Source organism: Pelophylax lessonae (genome assembly GCF_965119305.1).
Source record: "Pelophylax lessonae genome assembly, chromosome: 2".
NCBI lineage: Eukaryota > Metazoa > Chordata > Amphibia > Anura > Ranidae > Pelophylax > Pelophylax lessonae.
Window position 1 is genome coordinate 266,981,247 of NC_138769.1, and position 15,696 is coordinate 266,996,942.

At 48.0% G+C, this 15,696-nt stretch overlaps 1 protein-coding gene across 1 annotated transcript in view; it reads left to right on the top strand.

The window, feature by feature from the left end:
- Positions 1-909: 909 nt before the first annotated feature.
- Positions 910-15,696, top strand: part of PIK3C2B (phosphatidylinositol-4-phosphate 3-kinase catalytic subunit type 2 beta) — an 858,553-nt gene continuing 843,766 nt past the window's right edge. Inside the window, exon 1 of the mRNA XM_082244643.1 lies at positions 910-1,008. The gene's annotated coding sequence lies outside the window, so the exon portion shown is untranslated. The remainder of the gene's footprint in view (positions 1,009-15,696) is intronic.

The window sequence follows — 15,696 nt, forward strand, 5'->3', positions numbered from 1 at the left end:
ACTGCCTCCAGGTACTCTCTACTCACTGGCTGAGTTGGGGGGAGCTGGGACAGCTCGATTGGGGCTGGCCGGGGGAGGAGAGTCTCCAGTGGGGCATGGAATCGGCCTCTGCTCAGACACAGTTTACGCCATCCATGTTGGGGGGGGGGGCTGCGCTCTGTACTTGTCTTCATCCCGCACTCTGTATGTCAGCGGCAGGGACTTTTTACTTTTCTTCCCCAGGAATCCTTTAGGCATGTCTGTGGTGGAAGCGGTGCAGCCTTTTTACAGGGCATAAAAGCGGCCCCCTGCACAGTCCTCCCCTGTCGTTGCCAATAAATGCTCTAGTTTAGATTATGTTGGTGCACACAATGCATAGTTGCCAACATTTAAAAAAAATTTCCAGGGACACTTTGCAGCACAGCTATCAATTACTTACCACACCCACTTCCCTGAAGCTCCACCCATTCTGCATAATTAATCTCGCCTACTTATCAGATTATAGTGCCTACTCAATATGGAGAGAAATACAGGAGATTGAAAAAGGGAATTTCAAACTTAAGGCCACAGTAGCAGAGTTGGAATAAGTCTCCCATTCAGCTGCGCTACTTCTGCGTAACATTTATGGGCAGCCCAATTAACAGGCGCTTCAAGGGACAATATAAAGTACCTGGGACAGGCTCCTATTTGCAGGGACTGTCCCTGGAAAAAAGGGACAGTTGGCAAGTATGACAATGCAGCAGGTTACAAGGCTCTCATTGGATTTGAGCTGGAGTGGCTTCCTGAGTGTTCCCTATTGATGTGCAAAAAAAAAAAAGCAGGACGTAGTGCTGGCATTGCTCACTAGATGGCGATAGTGCCTTTGAGTCATTCTATTGTCTGTTCAGTGCATCACTGTGTGTGCTCATTGTCTATGGCACAGTTCATGCACATTCAAGTCGGGTAACATCTTTGTGGAAAACCTGACTTTCCTCCATTTTAGCTCTGATTCCTGAGGGGTTCGGCGTGGTGTGCGGCTCGGGGGAGAAGGTGAGTGTTCTGGGTGCGGGAAAGCCAGCGATGCTCCAATGTTTGCTTCGTCTGCCTTTGCTTTCGGTTCAGGCACTGCTGAGCTGTGTCTCCTATTCATTTCATATGAGGGCGAGGTTGCACTTTGTATACGTAATGTGCATATTATATTAGACTGCAACAACTGACATTTTAGTAAAACCTGCTTCGTGATCCATGATAGAGATGGATAAAATGTATATAGGCACTAATCTGCAGCCAAGTGTGTGCATACAGTATATAATATTGTTCTGACGTACGTGTTAATGTAGAACTATGTATAACCCCCCTTTTTTTTATTTTAATAAAGTAGGGGAAGGTAATCCTTATCATTTTATTATTTATTTATTTTTTTGACCGCTGTGTTCCACTGGGGAGATTTCCCTTTACTTCCTGTCCCATAGCCAAAACAGGAAGTGAGGGGGGGTGGGGGAAGCCCTCCAAAATGAAGGAATCCCTGATTATCACCAGAACTACTGTCCGCATAGGAAGAATTATTTTCTAATCTGTTACAGTGGAAAACCCCAAATTAGGGATTTACTTTCGCTTTCAGTGATAACCGTACACAAAACAAATAGAGAGAGTGAACAACGTTACCAGGGGTAAAAATTGACAGGTGTTTGAATCCTTCTCCTCTTTTGCCTTAAGGTCCCTTTCACACTGGTTCTCTTCAAAACTGCCAGTAAAATGCTGAGCGCTTTTGCAGTTTTGAGGCGATTTTTTTTTTTTTTTTTTAAAAGACGCGTGACTCAAAAACTGCACCAAAAAACGCTTTAACGTATTTCCTATTTATTTCAATGGGGAAGCTTTTTTTTTTTATTATCTCCCCAAAGATGCTTCAAGCTTTTACTTTAATCGTGCCACGCATGCTCTGCCCCAGTGTGAAAGCATTGATTGATTTTAAAGGGAAGCATTTTTTTCTTGAGCTTTTCAGGTGCCTTTTTTTAAAAGCAAAAGTGCTTGAAAAACTCCTGTGAACATGGCTGGTTTGCACCATTATCTAGCACTGGCACTGCACTGAGACATGTCAGTTTATTTGCATTTTGAGTTTTTCTTATTTCTGGTGTGTTGTCATGTGCTTATTTCTTGTGACATCACTTCCTTCATGGTTGTTGATTGATTGTAATGTGGAAAAACCTGTGCTATAGTATATAGGAACCAACTGTTGTGGATTTCATTGCAAGTTTTTATTTTTTTGGAAAGGGGCGACCTTTACTTTAACAATAAGGCCACTTTCACAATTGTGCGACTTGTCCTGCGATTTGGGACTGCAAAATGACATGACAAGTCGTTCTCCATTATTTCCAATGAGTACCATTCATATCTGTGCAACTTGAAGTCGCACCGACTTCAATGTAGTCCTTGTACTACTTTGGCCCAATTTTAATGCGTTTTGAGGTCCAAAGACATAGGCATTGCTTCAAGCCCAGTCAAAATCGCGTGACTTTTAAGTCGCACAAGTGTGAAAGGGGCCTAAAGGGAGGTACATGCCAAACCGTGCATAACATAAAACAATGCAGAAGTCACACCAACAACAATACATCTACATATTCTCATACAACGTTTTTCATTGTCCGGTGTGGACAGTATGCCATTGTCCAACAGATGGAAAAAAAATAATACTCTGCATCGCATCAACAGCATATCCATATAATGGGGTTGTAAGTTCAAGCGGAGTTCCAGCCTTTTCTGTGTTTATTAAAAGTCAGCAGCTACAAAAAGTGTAGCTGCTGACTTTTAAGGCTCCATTCACACCTGGGCGTTTTTGTTTCAGGCGTTTTTATGGGCGTTTTTTCGGGCGTTTTTTGTACAGGCGTTTTTAGATTGAATAGAGAACAATGGAAAACGCCTGTAATCTGCCCAAAAAGAAGCTCATGTACTTTTTTTGAGCGATGGGCGTTTTGCTTCAGGCGTTAAAACGCTCAGATGAACAGAACAGAGGCCATTTAAATGAATGGGATTTTACTTGTTGGGTGTTTTGGGAACGTTTTTTTTGAGCGTTTTTGGAGCTGAAAACGCCCAGGTGTGAATGGAGCCTAATAAACACACACTCGCCTGTCCCCCGGTCCAGCGATGCGGCCGCCCGAAGCCTCAATCCTCTCCCTCTGGTCTCGGTGGCGCCGGCATCACTGGTGTGGGCACCCGGCTGTGACAGTTTGCGGCTTCACAGCCGGGTACGCACTGCGCGAGTTGCGCGTCTTGATTGGCTGGCAATCTTCTGGGACCTCTGACATGTCCCAGAAGATTGCAGGGGGAGAGGAGAACTTCCGCTCAGGGTGCCGCAGCGCTCCGAGCGGAAGTGGGAGCTGGTACCTGTCAAAACTAGGTGCCCCCTCCCAAAAAAAATGACATGCCAAATGTGGCATGTCAGGGGTTAGGACTACTTAAAGTGGAAGTTCCACTTTTGGGTAGAACTCCGCTTTAAGGACCACCCCTAAACTTTTTGAAATAGCAACAGTGAGGAGGAGAAAGGGAAATCACAAAGAAGGATAAAGTGAAGAGTAAAGCCCCGTACACACGCACCGAATGTCGGCTGAACGATCGGCCGTCTTTTGTCCGGTGCTGTCCTGTCAGTTGAAAAGTGCTAAAGACTGCACACGAATTTTGTCGGCCAACAACAGCCGACTGCAGAAGTGATGTCATGTGATGGTTGACTTTCCGTGTGTTTTTTCTTCTCTGAGCATGCCCAGTCTTGCTCATCTGCTGTTAGTCAGCAAAATTCTGTACTGACTGGCGAACAATCGGCCGTTCTGGTGACGGCCAACAAAAATTTTAAAGCCTGCACACCAGATTCTGTTTGGCCGAAAAGTCGCAGTCGGTTGTCGGAAGCATCATACTAACAACCCGACAATCGGCCGATCGGTCGGTGGCCGAATATTTACGGCCGACAATCGCTACGTGTGTACGGGCCTTTAGGCTCCTTTCACACATATGGTCCGTTCAGTCACGTCAAAATGTATCAGTTTTTCATCCGGTTTTTTTTTTTTACATCCACTACCAATGCAAAAACGGACCGTTTGTCTGTTTACATCTGTTTTTCGTCCGATCCGTTTTTTTTATTTTTTTTGACAGATGAAAAATAGGGCTTTCATCCGTTCAAAAAAAACGGACAGTGACGGAAGCGGATGTTAACGGATGATCATCCGTTGTTATCCGTTTTTACATAGAGATGCATCGAGGTCTGTTTTTCATCCGTCAACGGATGGAAGACAAACGGACCGTATGTGTAAAATGGGCCTAAAGGATGACCCATGGCTAAGGCCCCTTTCACACATAAGGACCATTTGTTTTACATCCATCCATTGACAGATGAAAAACGGACATCAATGCATTCCTATGGAAAAACGGCTGACAACGGATGATCATCCATTTACATCCGTCTTCATCCGTTTCCATCAATATCTGTTTTTTTTTTTTGAACGGATGAAAGCTCTATTTTTCTATTAAAAAAAACGGATTGGACAAAAAAAGAACGGATGTAAACGGACAAGCGGTCCGTTTTTCGTCCGTTTTTCATCCGTTTTGGCATTGGTAGTGGATGTAAAAACTGATGAATACTTCATCCATTTTGAGGTGACTGAACTGATAAAATGAACGGTCCATATGTGTGAAAGGGGCCTTAGAAAACAGGGACAGATAGAAGAGGGGTAAAAAAAAAGGACAAGGGGAGGGATGTCGTGTCTCCGTCCACGTAAGACCCTACCGTCATCCCAGAAGACAACACAGCACCCGAGTCCTCCGGAATGGGTAATGGGCGACCTTCAAGTGATTGTAAAGGAAAAATGTAATACTCACAATAGATTTAATACTAATAAAGATATATACTTGCCTGCTTTGTGCAGTGGATTTGTACAAATCACCCCCAATCCTCCTCTTTGCAGTTCCCTTGCTAGTGCTCCTGGCCCCTCCTCTCTGTCCAGTGCCCCCAGGAGAAGCTGCTTCCAATGGGGGCATTTGTGTGTGCTAGCTCCAAGCCCTGCTGCTTCATCCATTTACACAGACAGTGAGACTTAGCCCTGCTCCCTCGTCACTTGCTTTGATTTGACAGCACTGGTAGCCAATGGCTCCTGGTGCTCCAGCAAAGCCAGTAAGACCAGGAAAGGAGGGGAGAAAAGAGCTGCTGATGTGCATAGTTCTGGATCGAATGAGGGCTCAGGTCAGTAATAGGAAAGGGGTGGGGTGAGGCGTCAGAACCAATGCCTAAACGTTTTTTACCTTAATGGAAGGAATACATTAGGTTAAAAAAAGTTTAGGTTTTAGAACAACTTTAGGTTTATTATTGTGGTGCTGGTTATTGCCCTGAGGAAGAGGAGGCATCAGTGCTTTTGGTTACCATTCCTTGGTAAGGACCAAATGCTCATTTTAAACGTTATTTTTCCTAAAGCGTAACCTTTTTATTTTGGGGGAATGTATACCTGGTTTTGACAGGTACCCTTTCCCACTTCTGGTCAGATCCCCCCTCCTCCCCTTGCAGCCTTCCAGCACCCATCACAGGTCCCAGAAAGCTGCGGGACCATTCAGGGTGTGAAGTTGCAAACAGTCACATCCAGCTTCTTACAGTTAGTATGCTGGCACCAGGGACCAAAGCCTGGTTAAAAAACTGGCCGGGTGAGGACCCCATGGGATCCTGGTGAGTGTTTATTTAAAGTTAGCAGTTACAGTTTTGTAGCGACTAATTTTTTATTTTTCCACAGGACTGTGAAGAAATGCTTTAACAATCACAGATGCATTGCTTTGCAGCAGGATTCACTCTATAGCATTGTTAGGATTATGCAATGCACTAAAATTATGCATGCGTAATTTTAGCGCAGCACATCGATGTGAGGAATACTAGTTAAAGGCTGTGTTTTTTTTTTTTTTTGTTTCTGCTATTGCATTGTGGTTGTAATGGGAAACTGCATCTCTACAAAGGTTCTAGTGTGAACCAACCCCTTTGGACTCCTTCACAGAGTTGATTACATGTATAGAACAGATTCCAGCTGTAAGGCTGGCCATACACTATACAATTTTCTTGTTCAACTTTGCTTTAGATTTACCAAAACCATGTGATATAGGGTCAAACCTAAACACTTTCAATTTGTATGTAATCAGACAGGCCCTTGCACTACATAGTTTGAGGTAAATCTAAAGGAAATTGAATAAGAAAATTGTATAGTGTATGGCCAGCTTAAGACTCAAAATAATTAGCGTGTGGTTATTTGCAAACAGCGATAGCTCTTCTCAGCCTGTCATTGCTTTGTAGAGTCTGAGCGGCCTCTGCTATTCGCATGCACCTTTCATCCTATCGGCATTAGAATCTGGTGTATGCATTTAGCCCTATTTCACACAAGCAGCCCAGGGGCTGTAGAAAACAGGCGGTTTAGCCGCATTTTTTCCAGACCTCAGCTTCCCACCTGAATCATATCATTCCAGCCTCACAATGCCTTGCTTCGAGGCTACATAACCCGGGATGCAGAGTTTGATAGAAGCGCCACCACCTGTCAAACTCACCCGTTGAGATCAATAGAGCATTACTGGTGGCTTCAGCGTTGTCCTGCTGAAATCCTCTGGTGTTTCGATTTAGCAGCCTTGGTCCCGCTCCACCAGGAGCTCTTCGGTCATTTGATGTTGTCTGCCTCTTCTGAGTTAAGTGTAGAGAAAAAACAGGCGCCACTCTAAGTGCAGTAGGAAGGCTTTAATAAAACATCGCAATAAGCACCAATGTACTCACAAACGAGTATGTATGGAAGGCATCACGTAGTAGTCTCAATGGTTCGTCCATGGGAGCAGTTAGTCAGGATGGCTCCGGTGGTCTCTGACGCTCAGTAACAGCCGATGGATGTCGGCGCTTCCTGGTGGCTGGAACGCAGGGGCACTCTCCGATGTCACTTCCCAGTCGTGACGTAATGACGCAGGCGGGGACGCGTTTGTGGAGCATGCGCTACTTCCTCAGGCGTCTATGGCGCCATCTTGGACAAGGGAATCACTTACTTCTTCTAGGCCCAAGCCACAGCATAAACGTAAGTATAGACGTCAACTTAAGTCTCTGAATCCTAGTCCTCACCAGACCAATGCTAGGACAGTCAAGATTGCTTCTCCAGGCTGTTCAGCAAATTTGCATCCTGTTTCGGGACAGGAGGCTGAAGGGACTTGTTGTCCATCCATCCCTCTGCCCTCTGTTTGTTCTGATATTCAGTGCTTAGGAACATTGCATACATATGGACTTGTGTATGGTCTTTTTCATATGTATTTTACACGTGTATTGTATATTTATATTCTTATTTCAAGGTGGAAACCGTTGGCCTTTTTCTGTTTTTCTTACGCCAGTATACATACATGTTTCCTCTTAGTTAAGGCATGCAATGGGTATCCCTACTCCTTCAGCCACCCAGGATGTGTAATGTAGTATTCCAGGAGGCTAAGGGGGCAGGGACATGTTGTGCCTAGGCGAGAATGGGTGGGGTCGGGCAAAAATAATAAAAACAACAAAAAAATTACCTAAAAAAAAAAAAACTAACCAAAAAAAAAAGTGTTGAGATATATATTATATATATTTAAAAACCTCCCTCCGCTGCCTATTGCAGCTTATGGGGGGGTGGTTGGTGGGCAGCAGAAATGCAGCTCAACTGTGCATTTTTTGCTGCCCCCCCAACTGCAAGTGTAAACCAGGCCTAAGGCTTTGTTCATGTGGGTCATACTACAGTGAGGCAGTGTTTAGATGCACAGGGATGCATAGGTGTTCTGTGCATCTCAATGCAGGCTGTCCCATTGATGTCAATTGGGACACAAAAGCTGCAAATATTATGTGACCTTTAGACCGATAGAGCTTTCTTTTGATGGTATTCAATCGCCCCTGGGTTTTTTTTGCTAACGAAAAAAAAAACATTTAGAAAATACATTATTCTTCTTTACAAAATTTTCTACCAATGATGAGGAGGCACTAATATGCAGCACTGATAGGTGGTACAGTTTGCGGCACTGATTGGCATCACTGATACGCACTGTTGGGGCTGCACTGATAATCCATGCCCCAATTGTCTGTGCAGGTCACCCCTGTAAGGGATTGCTGCTCATAGGCTCTCCTCACCCCACATGCTGTAAGTGTGAGGAGATGGAACCCGATAACTGACATTTCCTTGTTTACGTGTGACCAGCTTTGGATACAGCTGATCACATGGAAAAAGAGCCGTGTCTTTCGTTCTTTACCCAGATCAGGGATGTGCCATGTCCTGGGGGGACAGTGCACCGCCGATTGCTGTGCTGGTCGCCCCCTGCATATGACATTGTCTCAGAACAATAGAACCACCCCACAGCCGTCATTTTCATATACAGTGGCTGGTTGGTGGTTAACCACTTGCCGACCTCCTAACGTACTTTTACTACGGCAAGTCGGCTCTCTGCGCGAAATCACTTACCTGTCTGTCATTTCGTACCAGGGCACCACTGGGCGCGTGGCGCTTGTGGCACGATCATGCACTGATTGGCTAGAGGGGAAGCCAATCAGCGGGTCCAGTGGAACTGATGTCTGCTGGCCACCCGAGATCATTCCTGAGAGAGACTTAATGGCGGTCTGCCTATGTAAACAAGGCAGATTGCGGTTCTGACGGTGGAAGACCGAGATCTTGTGCTTAGCAGGAACACCAGTATCTGTCAGTGTCATCAGTACAGTAACAGTGCATGTTTTTTTTAGCACTGATCACTGTAATAATGTCACTGGTCCCCAAAAAGTGTCAGGTGTTTGATTTGTCTGCCACAATGTCGCAGTCCCACTATAAGTCTCATATTGCTGCCATTACTAGTAAAATAAAAAAAATACCATAAAATATCCCATCGTTTGTAGATGATATAACGTTTGCACAAAAAAATCAATATACGCTTATTGGGGTTTATTTTACAAAAAATATGTAGCAGAATACTTATTGAAAAAATGAAGTTAGCGTAGCCAGCTAAAGAAACGCGTCAGCGCCTTGTCACCAGCTCTGACGTGACCTCGGGTCATGACCAGCAACCATACATCTAGCAGCTTTTAGCAGTCGGTCTAATGGGAGCCACTGAATGGATGAGCAGCAGCAACGGCATCAGCCCAGCACGGCTTGCGGAGATGACTACATGTGTGGCATTTTAACGGTGGTTCATTGTGGTGAGTGTTCACAGACTACCTGGACTATCTCTTGATACCAAGGTCCATACTTGATCTTGAAACATTTTGTTTACATGGAACTACTGGTGCTTGCCTAGTGAACCCCCCTCCTGAGCCCGTTAGTCTCCAGTTAACTACTAATAACTCTTACATCAGTGCTGAGTTCAAGCCTGCATATTGTCCTTTCTACCTCCATTATTTGATACGGTGATTATCGTGGTATTTGGAGCTCTATCTACATGTGGATGGTGTGAGGACTTTTGGATACTGTTGACCATTTATTGACCTTATCTTGTAACTGAAGCCTCTTGCCACAGTGTATCGACTGACTGTCATCTGCATCAACGATCTTCCATCTATATCAGCAATTCAAGCTTTTACTGCACAGACACTCCTGCAGAGCGTAATTTATCTATCGCTCAGTGATTGCATAGCTACTTTGCCCCACTACTGCCTTCATCACTATAGACTGGCTCCGTAAATTCCTAGGGAATTTTTCAATATTGGTCGTTTTTGTGGTGATTATTGCATGTATGAGCAGCTGCTGGTCTCTCCCTTATCCCTATGAGACAATGTTGTCTTATTTTTAATGCACCTGGGTTACACTGACATATCGTGGTTATGTCTTTTATATTCAATCAATTTCTCAATAAAGTTTTATGTTTTTAAAGCGGAGTTCCGGCCTAAATCGATTTTGGCCATCCGCTTGCTAAGGGCCACCTGAAAAAGAAATGGATGCTCCCAATTTTTTTTTTGTCACTTACCTTGATATTGAAGAAAATATACTCGCCTTCCACTTCTTCCCTCATGGGCCGTGGCCCGTGCCGTCACTTCCGGCTTGCGATGACTCATGGGAGCTGAATGTCATCACTCCCAGGAGTCAATGCGTCTGCACCGGCCCCGCTCGTCACTTCCGGTGCAAGCGCGGCATTCCCTGCTAAACGGCTTCTGGGCATGCCCAGAAGCTGTGCAGGGATGCCGCGTCTGCACCGGAAGTGACGAGCGGGGCCGGTGCAGTGCATTGTAGGACTCCGACGTCACTGAAGAGGCCGCAGAAGAGGATGCGCTGGCTTCAGCTGCCCACCCCTGAGATGGCAGCGCTGGAGAAGAACTTTTCAAAGTAAGTATTTCTTCTTACAGTTAAGTGTGACCCGGGACAGTTCAGAGGCTATCCATTGTGATTGGCTCTATACTGATCACATGCAGTCTCACAAAACTCTAGCAATGCACACCAAACTGAGCATGTGCAGCCTGACTCCAAAGGCTCTATTTGGAGTGAGTAGAAGAAAATAAGGATCTGTGCATACAGAATCAAGCAGCCATTTTACCGCATATAAAGACTGATTTTACTGTTGTGGATTTAGTAACACTTTAACCACTTCCGGACCGCCCACTGTAAATATACGTTGGTACTTTGACTTTCAATACCGGGGTTATGGCAGCAGATCTGCAGATAGCTTTCACAACCCCGGTATTTTTTTAAATAGCGGGTGGTCCGCTTTTACATAAAGGTGGTCCCAGTGGCGGATTCGCAGCGGGATCACCTTTTTGGGCGGCGGGAGAGGTGCTCCTCCAGCTGCTTCCCGGTAGTTTTCCCCACTTAGCAGAGCTGTCGATATCGGGGGGGGGAAGATCTGGTCCTTTCTTCTCCTAGGCAGGAAGTCAAGTGAGGGCAAGATGGCCCCCACTTGGCTCTATGGCCGTGGAGGACCAGAGCAACGTCATACGTCTCTTCATCCCAATGACCTTAAGGCCCATTTTTTTTTTTTTTTGCCATCATGAAATTTTTTTTTTTTTTTTTTTTGCTTTTTAGTGTAGATATGAGCTCTGACTGCAGATCTCACATTAAAGTAGGCTTGTGACCAGTGGCGTCGGCAGGGGGGGGCTGACCGGGGCTATAGCCCCGAGTGTGCCCGCAAAAAGCCCCGGGTCTCCTGTTGCTTATATAAAATGATTAGCCCCGAGTCCCAAAGCCTGGAACTCGGGGATAAATATCTCAGCAGTTTAACATCCATGATCCAGGCATCCACCATCCAGTGATTGGAGGGCAAGCCGGGGGCGCAGGACTCCGGCAATGATGAGAGTGAGTGGAGCTGTCAAAATGATGTCGGGGTGGGCGGGGCCGCACGCCCGGCGTCAGCATAAGGCACGTAAAATCTGACACCCAATTCCGCAGGAGGAGTGCCGAGGACTGTATAGCCCCTGGGACCTCCCCTCTCCGCTCTGCAGTTGAGTTAGGGAGAGGGGCGGTGCATGCTTCCTGGACACTTTTCGGCTTCTTCATAGGCTCCAAAGAGTTCCTGTACAAAGTAATCACACGTGGGCGGGCTTAAACCCTCTAGGTCCGCCCTCAGTGTGCACTGCTGTCTGTCCTCTGATACACACCAGGTAAGAAGATGAGGGAGGATAATATTTTCACAGGTGTGCTGGATGGGGGGGGGGGGGGTTTGGAGGCACAGGTGGGTGTGCTGGGGGGAGGGGGTGATTGGAGGCATAGGTGGGTGCGCTGGATGGGGGGGGGGGTGATTGGAGGCATAGGTGGGGTGCGCTGGATGGGGGGGGGGTGATTGGAGGCATAGGTGGGTGTGCTGGATGGGGGGATGATTGGAGGCATAGGTGGGTGTGCTGGATGGGGGGTGAATGGAGGCATAGGTGGGTGTGCTGGATGGGGGGGTGATTGGAGGCATAGGTGGGTGTGCTGGATGGGGGGGGGGGGTGATTGGAGGCATAGGTGGGTGTGCTGGATGGGGGGGGGGTGATTGGAGGCATAGGTGGGTGTGCTGGATGGGGGGATGATTGGAGGCATAGGTGGGTGTGCTGGATGGGGGGTGATTGGAGGCATAGGTGGGTGTGCTGGATGGGGGGTGATTGGAGGCATAGGTGGGTGTGCTGGATGGGGGGGTGATTGGAGGCATAGGTGGGTGTGCTGGATGGGGGGTGATTGGAGGCATAGGTGGGTGTGCTGGATGGGGGGGTGATTGGAGGCATAGGTGGGTGTGCTGGATGGGGGGTGATTGGAGGCATAGGTGGGTGTGCTGGATGGGGGTGATTGGAGGCATAGGTGGGTGTGCTGGATGGGGGGGGGTGATTGGAGGCATAGGTGGGTGTGCTGGATGGGGGGGGGGTGATTGGAGGCATAGGTGGGTGTGCTGGATGGGGGGGGGGGGTGATTGGAGGCATAGGTGGGTGTGCTGGATGGGGGGGGGGGTGATTGGAGGCATATGTGGGTGTGCTGGATGGGGGGATGATTGGAGGCATAGGTGGGTGTGCTGGATGGGGGGTGATTGGAGGCATAGGTGGGTGTGCTGGATGGGGGGTGATTGGAGGCATAGGTGGGTGTGCTGGATGGGGGGTGATTGGAGGCATAGGTGGGTGTGCTGGATGGGGGGTGATTGGAGGCATAGGTGGGTGTGCTGGATGGGGGGGGTGATTGGAGGCATAGGTGGGTGTGCTGGATGGGGGGTGATTGGAGGCATAGGTGGGTGTGCTGGATGGGGGGGTGATTGGAGGCATAGGTGGGTGTGCTGGATGGGGGGGTGATTGGAGGCATAGGTGGGTGTGCTGGATGGGGGGTGATTGGAGGCATAGGTGGGTGTGCTGGATTGGGGGGGGTGATTAGAGGCATAGGTGGGTGTGCTGAATGGGGGGGGGAGATTGGAGGCATAGGTGGGTGTGCTGGATGGGGGGGGTGATTGGAGGCATAGGTGGGTGTGCTGGATGGGGGGGGGGAGGGGGTGATTGGAGGCATAGGTGGGTGTGCTGGATGGGGCGGGAGGCCCTCCACCTGATCCCTGTTCTCCTCTCCTCTCCTCCTGACCCCCTGTTCTCCTCTTCTCTCCTCCTGACCCCCTGTTCTCCTCTTCTCTCCTCCTGACCCCCTGTTCTCCTCTTCTCTCCTCCTGACCCCCTGTTCTCCTCTTCTCTCCTCCTGACCCCCTGTTCTCCTCTTCTCTCCTCCCCTCTCCTCCTGACCCCCTGTTCTCCTCTCCTCTCCTCTCCTCCTGACCCCCTGTTCTCCTCTCCTCTTCTCTCCTCTCCACCTGACCCCCTGTTCTTCTCTCCTCTCCACCTGACCCCCTGTTCTCCTCTCCACTCCTCCTGACCCCCTGTTCTCCTCTTCTCTCCTCCTGACCCCCTGTTCTCCTCTTCTCTCCTCCTGACCCCCTGTTCTCCTCTTCTCTCCTCCTGACCCCCTGTTCTCCTCTTCTCTCCTCTTGACCCCCTGTTCTCCTCTCCTCTTGACCCCCTGTTCTCCTCTCCTCTTGACCCCCTGTTCTCCTCTCCTCTTGACCCCCTGTTCTCCTCTCCTCTTGACCCCCTGTTCTCCTCTCCTCTTGACCCCCTGTTCTCCTCTTCTCTCCACCTGACCCCCTGTTCTCCTCTCCTCTTCTCTCCACCTGACCCCCTGTTCTCCTCTCCTCTTCTCTCCACCTGACCCCCTGTTCCCCTCTCCTCTCCACCTGACCCCCTGTTCCCCTCTCCTCTTGACCCCCTGTTCCCCTCTCCTCTTGACCCCCTGTTCCCCTCTCCTCTTGACCCCCTGTTCCCCTCTCCTCTTGACCCCCTGTTCCCCTCTCCTCTTGACCCCCTGTTCCCCTCTCCTCTTGACCCCCTGTTCTCCTCTCCTCTCCTCCTGACCCCCTGTTCTCCTCTCCTCTTCTTCTCTCCTCCTGACCCCCTGTTCTCCTCTTCTCTCCTCCTGACCCCCTGTTCTTCTCTCCTCTTGACCCCCTGTGCTCCTCTCCTCTTGACCCCCTGTGCTCCTCTCCTCTTGACCCCCTGTGCTCCTCTCCTCTTGACCCCCTGTGCTCCTCTCCTCTTGACCCCCTGTGCTCCTCTCCTCTTGACCCCCTGTGCTCCTCTCCTCTTGACCCCCTGTGCTCCTCTCCTCTTGACCCCTTGTGCTCCTCTCCTCCTGACCCCTTGTGCTCCTCTCCTCTCCTCCTGACCCCCTGTGCTCCTCTGTTCTCTCCTCTCCTGACCCCCTGTACTCCGCTCCATAGCACCCCATGACTGACCCATGACTGAGGGGGGGCGTTGGGTGGAGGTCATTTTTAAATGTAGGAGGAGCTTGGGCGGGACTTTAAAATGTGGGAGTGGTTATCAAATTTATCTTCGGGCTGAAGCCCCTGGTCTTTTTCCCACCTAGCAACGCCCCTGCTTGTGACGGTATCAGATTTTCATGCTGCGATTAATTGATTAAGGTTTTGCCACGGTATACGGTATTATCACGGTATTCTATTATTAAATTTAAATTATTAAATTTCCACCTCACTTCAATTTCATTGCTGAATTTAGGGGCTTTGGTTCACTTATGCACATTATTATATAGTCAGTCAGTACAGACTCTGTGAACCAGGCCTAAAATAGGTCATCAAGCAGTGTCTGGCCTAACTGGTGATAACTGGTCCTGGCGCTCGGCTCCGATCCGATGGCCTGGTCATTAAGAGGGCAAATCCTTGTGGTCAAGAAGTGGTTAAACCTGAAGGAGGTGTTGTTTATAAATTACTTTACTATTGCTTTAGGCCTGGTTCACATGTATGCGGGTTGGTGGTTCACATGTATGCGGGTTGGCGGCCCACATTTGCACAGGCATAGCAGCCCATTCATTTGAACGGGCTGCTATGCCTTCATTTTCCGCAGAAAAAAGGTGCATGCAGCATTTTTTTAAAATTCAGTGGCCTTGAAATCCATCCTGCTTTTGCACCATGCGACTAACCTGCAGTTCCTGCTCTGGCAATCTTTCTGCATTTTTTGTATACGTGGGCACGGCATTTAAAAACAGTTTGCATGTGCAGCAACGGCAGGTAAGTCGCATGGTGCAAAAGCAGGATGGATTTCATGGCCACTGCATTTTTTTAAATTCTGCATGCACCTTTTTTCAGCTGAAAACGCAGGCATAGCAGCTCAAGCCCATTCACATCAATGGGCTGCTATGCCTGTGCAAATGTGGGCCCCCAACCCGCATACATGTGAACCAGGCCTAAAGCAATAGTAAAGTCATTAATTGGTTAAACCTGCAGGAGGACCGGTGTTTTTATCTATTAATGACTTTACTATTGCTTCGTGGCGACTACTACTTCGTGGCGACCTCGGAGCGACTTGCATAGACTTCCATTATGTGAAGTCCATTCAAGTCGCTCTGAAGTCGTGGTGCATGGGAATGCACAAGTTGCCCCCGAAGTAGTACAGAGTCGTGTGAACCGACTCTAAAAGTGATACATTTTTTTTTTTTTTTTAAAGGAACAGTATAAAAATAAAGATAAAATAGGGAAAATAAAAATTAGAATCCCGCATATGTAAACGGTGTAAAAAACCACACATTTGAGTTATCGCTGCGATCGTTCGAGCGAGAGCAATAATCCTAGCTCTAGACCTCCTCTCTAACTCGAAACTGGTAACCTGTAGAAATTTTCAAGTTCCGTCTATGGAGATTTTTAAGTACCAATGTTTGTCGCCATTCCACGAGCGTGTGCAATTTTGAAGCATGACATGTTTGGTATCTATTTACTCGGCGTAACATTATCTTCAACATTATAGAAAAAAATTGG